Genomic DNA, 14,588 nt, shown 5'->3' on the forward strand with positions numbered 1-14,588 from the left:
GGGACTTGGAGCGCTGGTTACAGCGAGGCAGAATGTGGGCAGAAGATGCTTCCTCCAGGCAGCTCGGGCAAAGATTCGTGCACCACCCTTGCCTCTTCAGCTTATTTTTTAGCAGACACAGGGACCATGCAGCCATCAGCTCAGTTTCTGTACATGACAAACCCTGAATCCTGGGGAGGGACGTACTTGTGTAAACCTCCCCCAACCCCCAGTGCATCATTGTCATGCTGCCAGCAAATGTTTACTGGAGCAGCAGCCAGAGTCTGCTTGGGGACTTGCAACCTGTGTACATCAGATGAGTGACCAAGATGCTTGGGTGTGTGCTGACTCATTTAAGAACATCTGATTTAGAGAGCTGCGGAGGTGTGGGTGTTAGAGTACACTGTGGCTGATTTTCCAGCATACTGCCAAAAAAGCAATAAATGGAAGTGGCGAGTGATGAAGTCAAAATACAATTAAGGTACTGTTCAGAATCTAACTAGTTATTTCTTAAGTCTGTCTTTCAAGATACCCCAGTCATTAGCATCTGAATTCAGCAATATTTTAGAGATGCTGAAATAGGGATAGTAATATTTGTTGAGCACTGGTGTTTTTCTAAGTGTTTACATGCATTAAATAAGTCATTCCTTAACAACCACCCTCTGAGGCAGGTGTTATTATCATGTCCATTTTCCAATCAGGGCAGAAGTAGCTATCCTGAAGACACTAGGGCATCCTTGGTAGAGCATGACATTCAAACCCAGGTCTGAGGCAAGTCTATGCCATTAACCATGAAATGCTATTAATACCAAGGAGTCAGTACCATTTAAACAGAAGTAAATGGTTAGTGCTTAAAGTTCAGCAAATGCTGTTTCTCTACCTCTTCCTGATTTTTTTGTACATACAAAATAGAAGATGAAAATTTGTCCATTTACTCTGAAACATGCACTAAATTGTGATTAAATGGAGAGTATAAAGAAGAGACTAGAGTCTTTTTACATATGACGGATGAATGAGTCCCTTTCATTCTTTCAGGTGGTTGATCCCTGCTCAAGGACATTCTGAAGGCCACCTTTTGCTCTGGGAGGAGGGAGAAGCAGGTCTGTGTGAGCTGCTGTGGGCTAAGCTGAGCTTTGATCCTGGTGAGACCCAGGGACTTTAAAACAGAGTCTGTCAGAGAGCCCTGGGACCATGGAGAGACTAGTTAGGAATGAGAGAGAGTTGAGGGTAAGTCAGTTACTCCAGTGGCATGATTTAGTATTTCAGACATGACCTTTAATCTTCTGTAAAGTATTTGTTGACCCTGTCTCAGAGTTATTGGAATCTGTGTTCAGTGGGCCTGTTCTCGTGCAGTCTGAAGGGTGGGGCCCTTAGGAGCAGAAGGCTTCAGCCCACAGGTCTGAGGCCTCATCAGTATGACCCCAAAATAGAGCAATCCTTTAAATTTTGAATCATAATTTAACTGCCTAAATAATGAAAGTTTGAACTACCTCCCCTTCTTTGGCCCAAGTGTTAGATAATCAGTGCCCCCTCCCTAAATGTTCTCTACTACACTGAACGGAGTCTTAAGACCTCCACCCCCAGTCAAGTCCTCTGGCCTCCCCTGTGCAGTCACAGACTCTCTGGCTCTGGGTTGCTCTGGTCACATCTGTCACCTATTGGGGACCATCCTGTCTCTCTCCTCTTGACCCCTGCTTTCCTGTTTGCTAACCTGTCTGAACTGTGAGGTACGCCCTTCCATAAGTCCTTATAACACAAGTGATATTAGACACATAAGTAGCACAATTTAGCTGTGGCTTTTCTTAGCTCTCTCAAAATTGCTTAGTTTCCAGTTGGCCTCCACCTACCAGAGACCAGCTTCTCTCCTTCACTCTACCCGCAGGAAGGCCCCAAGTATCGGAAACACTGCAGGTTTCCCCTTGGTCCCCGGAGATAGGAAACAGACTTCCCCACATTCTGTCTAAAGCCACCATCCCAGTCTCACTCTCTGTAACAGAGAGTCTAACTCTCTGTCTACAATACTGACTGGGAATATCCATTAGCTTAAGGAAGTCCTGTCTTGATTTGTCAGGGTATCAGGACCTTCCTAGATCCCCCATATCATCAGAACACCTGAATCAGACATTAATGCTTCCTAGTCTCTGGACTCTTGCTAAATAAAGTTGTCAGTGGGACCCTGCCAGTGGGTCAAATGGCACCATACACCATCAGTGTCCTTTCTTTCAGAACAACAAGAAGGGAGCTTCAAGCCTACACTTCCTCATGTAGGTCTCTTTCTCCCAACATCCCAGCTCCTATAAAGGACTCAAACATCAACATGGCCTACCTAGCAGGGAGGCCTGAGGAGTTGTTTTTCAGCCACTCAGTCATGGGTAACTGTTTGTGACCCCATGGACTGCAGCACACCAGGCTTCCCTGTCCTTCACTATCTCCCAGAGTTTGCTCAGACTCATGTCCATTGAGTTGGTGATTCCCTCCAACCATCTCATTCTCTGTCACCCCCTTCTCCTCCTGCCTTCAATCTTTCCCAGCCTCAGGGTCTTTTCCAATGAGTCAGCTCTTCGCATCAGGTGGCCAAAGTATTGGAGCTTCAGCATCAGTCCTTCCAAGGAATATTCAAGACTGATTTCCTTTAGGATTGACTGGTTGGATCTCCTTGCTGTCCAAGGGATTCTCAAGAATCTTCTCCAGCACCACAGTTCGAGAGCATCAGTTCTTTGGCACTTAGCGTTCTTTATGGTCCAGCTCTCACATCCATATATGAGTACTGGAAAAACCATAGCTTTGACTGTACGGACCCTTTGTCGGCAAAATGATGTCTCTGCTTTTTAATATGCTGTCTAGGTTGGTCATAGCTTTTTTTCCAAGGAGCAAGGGTCTTTTAATTTCATGGCTACAGTCACCATCTGCAGTGATAGAGCAGACAGAATGCTTTCTGGGGAAGGAAGCATTTCATTCTAAAATATAATTCACAAGGATAAAAATTGTCAAAGGACACTCCCAGTTGACATTACTATGTGGTCCACAGTGTCTCATTCTAAACAGTGGCCAGTGCACATAGGTAGTAAATACAGAGTAAACAAAGCTCACATGGATCTTAGAGGTATTTCACTGCACTCTAGTCTTCCCAAGAAAGGTGGTGTGCGCTGTCACTTTAGTCATGTCCGACTGTTTGCGACCCCATGGACTGTAGCCCATCAGGCTCCTCTGTCCCTTAGATTCTCCAGTTACGGATGCTGAAGTGGGTTGCCATGGCCTTCTCCACGGGATCTTTCTGATTAGGGAAGGTAGTTTCACTCCCAGTTTGCATAACCATAGAGCCCCTCTCTAGTTTTTTTTTTTTTTTCCTTTTCCCAGAACAAGAGGACTCTGCCACAAAGATAAGTTCAGATTACCAGTCTAGAAAACAGAGTAGCTTGCTAATTTTAGAATGATTCTTCTTCCGTTTATTTCAGACATCAGCATTTACCAACATTTTAATTATTTTAAAGTAGTTGAAGTAGGAAGAATACTAGATGTGAAACTGTGGAACCTGCATTTGAATCCTGGTTTGTGTTTTATTAGACTTGTGTTGCAGGCCAAGTTATAATCTCCCTGAGGTTCAGCTCTTCATTTTAAAATGGGAACAGTTATATCATGAGAAGCAAATGATAATAAGTATGTAATCTTATTTGGGAAGAATAAAGAGTTATAAAGATGCAGACTAGGGTTTTGTATTATTACTATTGTTATTATTGTTACCCAAAGTTTTACCCATTTCAGGGCTTCCAGCTGCATCATATTTTGAGACAGATTGCTCCAGGAAGAATGTAATGAAAGACTAAGTTTCTTTCTTTTTTCTAGCCTTGTGTAGTATTCATCCCAAGGATTTAGCCAAAGGTAGTTGATACTCCTTTTCCTCAAATAGATGCCATTTGTTGAGCAGTGACTATGGATCAGATACTAATCTTAGGTGTGCTGGGAAAAATTTGAAGATAATAGAAACCACTCCTGACCTCATAGGGTTATAGTCTGGTGGGGAAGATGGACGTTACCATATAATTACATAATTAAAGAAATACAATCAAGGCAAGTGCTCTGAAAGAAAAACCTGAGACCAGTGTTCCCAGGATGTGAGGCTAACCAGGCATCTGCTGCTGTCACTCGCATTTTGGGTCTTGCCCATGCCTTTTGCAAGCCCTTGGAAGATATCCTCAATCTTTTTGTGTCAGATGCTCTCAGGAACTTCCCCCAGTGCCAGCCAGCCCTATTGAGTCTGGTGTCTGTCTCCATTTAAAATGGCTTCTGGGTTCTTTGGGACTTGGGCAATTATGTGTTTCCCATTCTACCCTAAACAAGCTTGATCCTGGACCTTCCAACAGCAGCTGAGTTCTTAATTGATTTTAAGGAACTGGCTCAAAGCCCTCTTCAGTTGCACTGGGCGTGCCTGCCAGCATAACCCTCTGTAGTGTCTTGGGATAGGGATCAGTCACTTGACCTCCTTCTTTCAGAGTGAGCTGTTTGTTCTCTGAATTCAGTAGTAGAGAGCCAAGGGCTCACCCCTCAAACTCTAATATGACCCAGGGTTATGATATGTTCTATCGACTGACATGTAGTAATGCATTCATACCCATGAAGGATAGTGTGGTTTATTGGGAAGAGCACTGGATGGGTAATCAGCAGATTTGACCTTGTCATCAAGTAGCTTTTTCACCTGGAGCAAAACTTCACTTCTGTGGTTCTCTGGTGTGACACCTACAAAATGAGTATACGGTATTCATTGTTTAATCAATGTTTATTAAATTTTATGAAGGAACTGGACTAGACATTTATATATACACACATATTTTTGCTAATTGAAGTTATTTGGACCTTAGATTTTTATATTCTTAGAATATATGTTATATAATGACAGGAAGAACAAGATGGCATATGTACCTCATGGTGCATATTATGGATTGAATGGTTGTGTGCCCCAGACTCATATATTGAATCCCTTACCTTTCATGTGATAATATTTGGGGATAGTGTTTCTTTAGGCTTTGATACTGATACTTTTTTTGATTATTCTGCTTTCCACTTTTCCATATCATGATTGGGATTATAAAGACCATTTGTAAACAAAATTTCATAGCTCATTTAAAAACATCAGAGAAGAGAAAGTATACTCTTTGATCTCTTGTGTTCTTTTCTTTTTCTTTGGTCCAGCAAGTTTCTTTTTAGTAAGGGAGAAGCAAAGGAGAAGCGAGAAAAGCAAAGATGAAGACTGAGAAAACTTTTGGAACTCCAGGGACCAGTGAAAAAGTTGTGCATCCAACTGCATGAGCTTCTCAAATTAGGCCAGAGGTAAAATTATGTGTTTTGAGTTTGTTGTATAAAACAAAAGTTTTCTGGTTGTACACTGAATATTTTGGGGGGAAGGCTGTTAAAATAATGTATGCTATCATTGTTTTTTTTTTTTTTTTTTCTTTTACTAATTGGCAGTTAGGTTATCCAGAGAGAATGAAGAATGAAATGACAAGTGTATAGATGCCAGTCATATTTAGCATTTTATCTACTTTCCTTCTCCATACTCTCCATTTTCTTTAGTTATGATTTGAGTTTATATATACTTCTTTTTGTAAGTCTTGATTTGTGGTATAAATATCAACCTCATATTAACAAAGACTAGTTTTTCTCAGTTTTATTTTGAGATGTCTGTAGCCTGGATTTTTTATCTATCAAGGAAGAAGATGAAATTTTAAGAGAAGAGTTCATTTTTGGATGTGTGAGTTAGTTAAATGGTTAGTGATAGAAGCCAGGCTGTTTCAGATAATCATGGATTCTGAGACTATCCTTGATACTTTTATGGACATGATTATTATCTCCCCAAGAACTGAATATTTAACTGCCAACATAATTCTGATTTCATATTGGGTGATCAAGTACAGCTAAAATCTACTGCTTATTTTTTTGATCTGCCGTGGAGTTTGGGCTCTCATTGGAGTTGGTATTCAGTCATTTAATAGATATTTATATGCTAGGTACATAAATATTATATGCCAGGTCCTGTGCCAGGCATCTGGTATGAATCAGAAAAATTCTCATATCCTCACAGCCTGTGTTCTGGTGAGGGAGCCAGATAATAGACAAGTGTGTGAATGTGTACTATATAATGGGAGGTAGTGATAAGAGCTGGCAAGAACAACCAAGCAAGATCAGTTATGAGAGAGGAGGCAGAGTCTGAGGAGATGACCTTTGTGTGAAGCTGAATGAACTAGGAGGGAATCATTTGAGTATTTGAAGGAGGAGTGTTCCAAATGAGAAGAGCAAATGCTAAGTCTCTGAGTAAGGGTGAGTCAAAGATGAGAACCAACTAGGAGGCCAGTGAATCTACAGGCAGTGACGGGAACATGGACAGAAATTTGATTCTAGAAGTAGCTGGAGGCCAGATCCCATCCTCAAAGAAAAGAATCAGATTAGAAAAATAAAGATAAGAAACACTTATGAACCATAGCATAGTGCATCATCCAGGAAAAAATTAGGTGTCATAAACAAGAATGGTACTGGATATTCAAAAAGGGAAGTATCTTTGTGACCTAGGCATGTGAGGAAGTCTTCATGGGAGAGGATGGCCTTGAGCTGTTCTCATTTATTCATTTACTCAGCTTGTATTTGTTGAGTGACGAATAGGTGCTGGACTCTGCGGTAGGTGGTAGAAATGTAGTGATTATCAAAACAGACCAAGTCCTGTGTCCATGAACTTACTACCTAGTTGGGGAGAGAGAGGTAAAGCACAGAATTACACAAGTGAATATATAATTACAAACTGAAGAACGCTCTGTAAGCACAATATAGCAGTCTTAGATTTAAAGAGTCTAAGAGTATAAGTCACATACTGACATAGCCTGTGTGCGTGTGGCGGAGGGAGGGGGTAGGTCATCAGAGAAGGCGACACTCAGAAAGTGATGAGATAACTGGGAGTTGGCCAGGTGAGAGTGTGCACGAACCGTCTGGATAGAGGAGTAGGCCGTGAAATAGACCAGGTCTATTCAGGAACCTGAAACGAAGCCAGTGTGAAATGGATTGAGCACAGTGAGCATGGATTGAGGAGATACAGGAAGAGCTCAAAAGAGGAAGCAGGGGATAGTTGAGAAGGCATTGAAGGAGTCTAGGTAGGATGATCCTGGCTTAGACCAGAGTGGTGACACTGAAGACCAATTGGAAGGGGAGGCATATTTTTGAAGTATTTTCATCAGGCAGATCTCAGGTGACATGCAGAATATTCATGTGTCTCAGTTCAGTTCAGTCGCTCAGTCATGTTCAACTCTTTCCGACTCCATGGACTGCAGCACACCAGGCCTCCCTGTCTATCACCAACTCCTGGAGTTTACTCAAACTCATGTCCATTGAGTTGGTGATGCCATCCAACCATCTCATCCTCTGTTGTTCCCTTCTCCTCCTGCCCTCATTCTTTCCCAGCATCAGGGTCTTTTCAAATGAGTCAGCCCTTCGCATCAGGTGGCCAAAGTGCTGGAGTTTCAGCTTCAACATCAGTCCTTCCAAAGAATATTCAGGACTGATTTCCTTTAGGATGGACTGGTTGAATCTCCTTGCAGTCCAGACTCTCAAGAGCCTTCTCCACCACCACAGTTCAAAAGTATCAATTCTTCGATGCTCAGCTTTCTTCATAGTCCAACTCTCACATCGGTACATGACTACGGGAAAAACCATAGCCTTAACTAGATGGACCTTTGTTGAAAAAGTAATGTCTCTGCTTTTTAATATTCTGTCTAGGTTGGTCATAACTTTCCTTCCAAGGAGTAAGCGTCTTTTAATTTCATGGCTGCAGTCACCATCTGCAGTGATTCTGGAGCCCCCCAAAATAAAGTCTACCACTGTTTCCACTGTTTCCCCATCTATTTGCTATGAAGTGATGGGACTGGATACCATGATCTTAATTTTCTGAATGTTGAGCTTTAAGCCAACTTTTCCACTCTCCTCTTTCACTTTCATCAAGAGGTTCTTTAGTTCTTCTTTGCTTTCTGCCATAAGGGTGGTGTTATCTGCGTATCCAAGGTTGTTGATATTTCTCCCGGCAATCTTGATTGCAGCTTGTGCTTCCTCCAGCCCAGCATTTCTCATGATGTACTCTGCATATAAGTTAAATAAGCAGGGTGACAATATACAGCCTTGACATACTCCTTTTCTAATTTGAAATCAGTCTGTTGTTCCATGTCCAGTTCTGACTGTTGCTTCCTGACCTGCATACAGAGTTCTCAGGAGGCAGGTCAGATGGTCTGGCATTCCCATCTCTTGAAGAATTTTCTGCAGTTTGTGGTGATATACACAGTCAAAGGCTTTGGCATAGTCAATAAAGCAGAAATAGATGTTTCTCTGGAACTCTTTCTCGATGATCCAACAGATGTTGGCAATTTCATCTCTGGTTCCTCTGCCTTTTCTAAAACCAGCTTGAACGTCTGGAAATTCACAGTTCACATATTATTGTAACCTGGCTTGGAGAATTTTGAGCATTACTTTACTAGCGTGTGAGATGAATGCAATTGTGCAGTAGTTTGAGCATTATTTGGCATTGCCTTTCTTTGGGATTGGAATGAAAACTAGTCCTGTGCTGTGTTTTCCAAATTTGCTGGCATATAGCAGTTTCACAGCATCATCTTTCAGGATTTGAAATAGCTCAACTGGAATTCCATCACCTCCACTAGCTTTGTTTATCGGGATGTTTCCTAAAGCCCACTTGACTTCACATTCCAGGATGTCTGGCTCTAGGTGAGTGATCACACCATCATGATTATCTGGGTCGTGAAGATCTTTTTTATATAGTTCTGTGTATTCTTGCCACCTCTTCTTAATATCTTCTGCTTCTGTTAGGTCCATACCATTTCTGTCCTTTATTGTGCCCATCTTTGCATAAAATGTTCCCTTGGTATCTCTAATTTTCTTGAAGAGATCTCTAGTCTTTCCCATTCTATTGTTTTCCTCTATTTCTTTGCACTGATCACTGAGAAAGGCTTTCTTATCTCTCCTTGCTACTCTTTGGAACTCTGCATTCAAATGGGTATATCTTTCCTTTTCTCCTTTTCTTTTCACTTCCCTTCTTTTCACAGCTATTTGTAAGGCCTCCTCAGTCAGCCATTTTCATTTTTTTGCATGTCTTTTTCTTGGGGATGGTCTTGATCCCTGTCTCCTCTACAATGTCATGAACCTCCATCCATAGTTCATCAGGCACTCTATCAGATCTAGTCCCTTAAATCTATTTGTCACTTCCACTGTATAATCCTAAGGGATTTGATTTAGGTCATACCTGAATGGTCTAGTGGTTTTTCCTACTTTCTTCAATTTAAGTCTGAATTTGGCAATAAGAAATTCATGATCTGAGCCACAGTCAGCTCCCAGTCTTTTTTTGCTGACTGTATAGCGCTTCGCCACCTTTGGCTTCAAAGAATATAATCAATCTGATTTCTGTATTGACCACCTGGTGATGTCCATGTGTAGAGTCTTCTCTTGTGTTGTTGGAATAGGGTGTTTGCTATGACCAGTGCGTTCTCTTGGCAAAACTCTATTAGCCTTTGTCCTGCTTCATTCTGTACTCCAAGGCCAAATTTGCCTGTTACTCCAGGCATTTCTTGACTTCCTACTTTTGCATTCCAGTCCCCTATAATGAAAAGGACATCTTTTTTGGATGTTAGTTCTAGAAGGTCTTGTAGGTCTTCATAGAACCGTTCAACTTCAGCTTCTTCAGCGTTACTGGTCAGGTCATAGACCTGGATTACCGTGATGTTGAATGGTTTGCCTTGGAAATGAACAGAGATCATTCTGTCATTTTTGAGATTGCATCCAAGTACTGCATTTCGGACTCTTTTGTTGACTATGATGGCTACTCCTTTTCTTCTAAGGAATTTTTGCTCACAGTAGTAAATATAATGGTCATCTGAGTTAAATTCACCCATTCCAGTCCATTTCAGTTCACTGATTCCTAAAATGTCGACGTTCCCTCTTGCCATCTCCTGTTTGACCATTACCAATTTGTCTTGATTCTTGGACCTAACATTCCAGGTTCCTAGGCAATGTTGCTCTTTACAGCATCAGACCTTTCTTCCATCACCAGTCACATCCACAAGTGGGTGTTGTTTTTGCTTTGGCTCCATCTCTTCACTCTTTCTGGAGTTATTTCTCCACTGATCTCCAATAGCATATTTGGCACTTACCAAACTGCGGAGGGAGTTCATCTTTCAGTGTCCTATCTCTCTGCCTTTTCATACTGTTCATAGGGTTCTCAAGGCAAGAATACTGGAGTGGTTTGCCATTCCCTTCTCCAGTAGACCACATTTTGTCATAATTCTCCACCATGACCTGTCTGTCCTGGGTGACCCTACACGGCATGGCTCATAGTTTCATTGAGTTAGACAAGGCTGTGGCTCATGTGATTCGATTGGTTAGTTTTCTGTGATTGTGGTTTTCAGTCTGTCTGCCCTCTATGGAGAAGGGTAAGAGGCTTATGGAAGCTTCCTGATAGGAGAGACTGATTGAGAGCATTGTCTAGGCTGTGAGAAAATTAGAAATGCAAAGAAAACATAAGCTCCAAGTGTATACATTCTAATATTCTGACAGTAAAATGTACTTCAGCCAGAACACCAGGTTTGTCAGTGTGGATATTGTATGTTAGTAATTATCTTTGATTCTTGGAAAAATCTTTGAAAGTCTAATTTAAGTAAATTGTGATATAATGATGTACTTATTTGTACAACAAATAGAATACTTACTGTATGCTAGGAACAGTTGTAAGGGCTGGGTCCCAAAGGGCTGGTATTTTGGTAAAACTTACATTCCTGTGTATTCTTCTAAGAACTATATATTTTAACCAAAAGAAAATAAATGAGTGATATTTTTCTTAAGTATGTCAGTTTGATGTAGGAAAGTGTAAAATAATTTCTGAATTTTTGTGACAAGGCTTCCAAACTTCTGTTTAAAGCATTTTAAAAAGTAAATAAGCAAATAACTTACTGGGAGAGCATTTTCCTTTAACCATGAAATAATGCTATTCCTATATCGAGATTATGTAGAAATCATTAAATAAACAGAATCTCCCAACAGAAGAGGTATGCTAAAGCTATAAAATATTGCTAAAACAAATAATATAAATAGTTTCCAAATAGTTATAATAATATAAATTTTAAAAGGTTGACCTCAGAAATAATAAAAGAAACAAAAGTTAAATCAACCATATGCATTTATCCCTCTAACCCTAGCAAAGATTTTACATTTCTGAATCATATTAAGTGTTGGGTGGGAGTGGCTGCACTAGTGTGAACTGGTACAACTTTTCTGGAAAGCAGTTTGAAAATATGCATGATGGGCTTAAAATGTTAAATCTTTTTCTTAATTCTGTTTTAGACACATAACCAAATTATAATCAGTAATACAGGTAAAGATTTCTATACATGCAGATGGGCAAAGGTTCAAGATGGGGCACAGATATTAAGCTTAGGAGGCTGAAAAATTAACTTTGTGGCCCGAAATGTAAATAGTTTTTTGACGCTTCTGGAGATCTTATTTTGATCAACTGTAAATGGAAGAGTAGCCTCAGCAAAGAGCTACACCATTGTTGGAGATGGAAACTCCTGCTGTTTCCTGGTTGAGAGATGTTATGCTGGCTTAGCCCCAAAACAGAACTGCAGAGTTTAGAGCTTTCTTACTTTCCTGCCTTCAGAGCTGCACCAAGATTCCTTTAGTCATGGATTAGGTCAGAGCTTACATGTCCCTACTAGAAGCTCTCTGCTGCCATCTCCAGTCCTGTCTTCTCTATCATTCCTACCTTCCACCTCCATTCTAGATTTTAGAACACACACACAAACACAGGAGTGGGAGAGGTAGACATGAAGTAAAACATCAGTAGATTTGAAATCAGTAATAATAATTGGTAATGCTTATATAGTGTGTATGCTTATATAGTTTTTTATGTATATTAAATAATCTAATGCTTACAATAACAATAAAATAATAATATCATAAGGTAGATACTGTGATGATCCTCATCTTACAGATGAGGGAACTGATGCGAAGTGATTTAACCAAGGTCATACAACTAGTGTGGGGCAGAGCTTGGATTTTTGTGCAAGCAATCTGCATTCAGAATTCTGCTTTTAAGATCACTCTGTGATCCTGCCTCTTTAATCAAATGACTGGAGTGCATGTCCTGACTCTCTTACTTAGCAACTAGTGATTAGGAAAGACCAAACATCTCAGAGCCTGAGTTTGATTCTGTGAAATGAGTGTATAATGATACCAACTGCAGCAAGTCTCATGGTGATACAGTGAGGTGAGGTGAAGTTATGCCAAATACTTATGGCATTATTGGGCTTTCCTGGTGACTTAGCTGGTAAAGAATCCACCTGCAGTGCGGGAGACCTGGGTTTGATCCCTGGATTCGGAAGATCCCCTGGAGAAGGGAATGGCTACCCTCACTAGTATTCTGGCCTGAAGAATTCCATGGAATTCTATAGTCCATGGGTCACAAAGAGTCAGACACAAACGAGCAACTTTCACTTTATGGTATTATTGTTATTCATAAGTATATTAGAATTCCTTCTAATAAGTATATTAGAAGCCAAGTTTGTACATTGGTTTTGTCATAATAATAACTTCTATTTAAAAATGAATAGCAAAGATAAAACTGTGCCCTCCTGAAACATTTTTGAGACATTTTTTTATGTTAGAGCATTTGATGGTTATGCAGCTCACCAGAAAGTTCTGATCACTGTTTCTTCAACAAGTTGTCCAGACATCTGTATCATTTGGACACTTGAATGACTCCAGACCAGGGCTCTGCCAGTTGTGGGGTCTACGGAGTGAGTTTGACAAAGACTGTTAGCAAGTCCCTTTTGCTGTGGTGAAGCAGCAGTTTAGACTGGGGACAAAGGAATCCACCATCATGCTCCAGTACAGAACACTGTGGGTCTCTGGGTGTGGAATTTCCAAGTTGGCTTGCCTGTATCTTTGATCCCATGACCTGGTGTCTGAGGAGTGGCTGTGGTACAGAACTTTATGCCAACCACAAGAATGCAATTAGAAGCACATCTTGATCTACTTTCTCATTTATGTGGTCACTGTGTATACATTTTGATCCTGCAGAGTAAGAGTTCTGAGAAAAAGAAAAAAATAGATTTCTCTTATAACTACAGAGTAGAAGTGGAAATGGAAACACTTTTTTCTTGGGTAACTCTTATCTGTACAGTATTTAACAAGTTTTTGTATTTATTCATGCAAAATATACATCTACTATTCTTTCCAGTTCCCCTTCTTTTTAAAAGAGACATGAGCTGATTTTATTCTTAACTCTTTCTCTGATCTCCCACTTCTTGTGTTTTAGAGTTGTACGGATCTGGACCCAGCTACACATCTGATTCTACTGTTACCTGTGAGATTTTGAACCAGTTACTTATCCTTATGATCTTAGATTTTCTTATCTGTAAATTGAAAATAATAGTGTGTAGCTCTTGGGATAGGTAAGTTGATTATGTGGGATGATGTGTGTAATGCATCTTACATGATGACTAGGTAAGTTATAGGGGTAGAGAGAATAGCATATACAAACATGAAGGCATGAAAAACAAGAGCCTAGAACAAAGGTAAGTAGAAGAAAGCATAAGAAATAATCAAATGGCATACGGATAAGAGAGAAACAGACTTTGTTGTTGAATAAAGCAACAGGTTTAGAATTCAAAATAAGTTTTTTGTCATTTCCCAAAAACTGCATAATCAAAACAGAAGCTGGACTATTGGCCATACCTAAGTTCCTTAGCAGATCAAAATCACAGGCTTTCTTTTATATGTATCTCAGACATCTCAGACATCTGTTACCTCCAGGAGTTTTGATTTGATGTCATTGTGGGAGAAGGACCTTTAAGAAAGTCAGGTAGGAGAGTAGAGACCTTTACTATTTATCAGGATGAGAAGGTAGATATGATAGCCAGTTTTGAAGGACTGTTTGAATTGAGTATTGATAGTAAGGTTTTGGAAGAGGTTGCAGTATTTATTTAGTAAATATCTATTTTTGTTAGGGCTTCCCAGTGGCACTAGTGGTAAAGAACCCACCGGCCAGTGCAGGAGATGGTAGAGACATGGATTTGTTCCCTAGGTGGGGAAGATCCCTTAGAGGTGGGTGGCAACCCACTCCAGTATTCTTGCCTGGAGGAGTTTGGCAGGTACCATCCATAGGGTTGCAGAAGTCAGACATGACTGAAGCGACTTAGCATGCAGCACATTTTTGTTAGGAACTGAATGTACAGTGTTATTATATTATTTTGAATGGGCAGAATTTCCCATCAGAGGGGAATAGATAGGTAGGTGTTGGTTTAAGGAAGTATTACCAGCAAAGGAGATAATATCCACTATCTATCTAATGTGTATTCATGGGGTACCTATCCTATCCTATTCATCTATAATAACATAGGTGAATGAAATATGAATCTTGACACAGGAAAATGTTTAAGTTAATAATTATTTTAATCAACCATTCCCAAATTTGGTGGCTTTAAACTATAGCAGCCATTTATCATTTCTTGTAATTCTACCAGTGACCTGGTTATTCTTCTGCTGGTCTTGGTTTATCTCTCTCATGTGATTGCAGT

The 14,588-nt window shown here is 40.3% G+C and overlaps 2 long non-coding RNA genes across 2 annotated transcripts in view; one reads left to right on the forward strand and one right to left on the reverse strand.

Annotated features, from left to right (window-relative positions):
- LOC145545406 (uncharacterized) overlaps window positions 1-14,588 on the forward strand; it is a 199,004-nt gene that overhangs the window by 8,766 nt on the left and 175,650 nt on the right. Inside the window, exon 2 of the long non-coding RNA XR_014082053.1 lies at window positions 5,167-5,304. This is a non-coding gene — a long non-coding RNA (uncharacterized LOC145545406). The remainder of the gene's footprint in view (window positions 1-5,166; window positions 5,305-14,588) is intronic.
- Window positions 5,408-14,588, reverse strand: part of LOC145545407 (uncharacterized) — a 140,246-nt gene continuing 131,065 nt past the window's right edge. Inside the window, exon 3 of the long non-coding RNA XR_014082054.1 lies at window positions 5,408-6,708. This is a non-coding gene — a long non-coding RNA (uncharacterized LOC145545407). The remainder of the gene's footprint in view (window positions 6,709-14,588) is intronic.

The sequence above is a fragment of the Giraffa tippelskirchi genome, chromosome 4 (assembly GCF_054371585.1).
Source record: "Giraffa tippelskirchi isolate mGirTip1 chromosome 4, T2T-mGirTip1v1.2.pri, whole genome shotgun sequence".
Taxonomy (NCBI): Eukaryota; Metazoa; Chordata; class Mammalia; order Artiodactyla; family Giraffidae; genus Giraffa; species Giraffa tippelskirchi.